This window comes from Pteropus vampyrus, unplaced genomic scaffold, assembly GCF_000151845.1.
Source record: "Pteropus vampyrus isolate Shadow unplaced genomic scaffold, Pvam_2.0 Scaffold2424, whole genome shotgun sequence".
NCBI classification, from domain to species: domain Eukaryota; kingdom Metazoa; phylum Chordata; class Mammalia; order Chiroptera; family Pteropodidae; genus Pteropus; species Pteropus vampyrus.
Window position 1 is genome coordinate 1 of NW_011891205.1, and position 453 is coordinate 453.

The window sequence follows — 453 nt, forward strand, 5'->3', positions numbered from 1 at the left end:
CAATGTAAGTTCTTCATTCACTGCATTTGGTCGTAATGTTTCCTTAGTCCCTTCTAGTTTAGAGCCGTCTTTCAACTTTTTATTGCCGTTGCTGTCGTTTTCACGTTGACTTTTTAGAGAGTCCAAGCCAGTTGCAGAATATCCCACATTTTGGGTTTGTCTCACTGTTTCCTCGTGGCAACTTTTAATTTATTCTTCTACACGAAACTAGAAGTTCAGTCTAAATGCCCAGTTCGATCCCTTTGGTTCGGGTCGAAAGTGTTGGGCTCGACGTCGTGGACTTGACCCAGGGCTTCCTGAGAGCGGAGAGAGAGCGGTGCCTTCGGGCTCTTTCTTCGTCCCTTTGCACTTGACAAGTGATCTTGGGTTGGTACTTTGACATCACGCACATGTTGCTTCCGGACCGTCTTTCCCTAAGGGTTTCAAGGTCGCGAAAGCTCTCGGCCAGGGTCC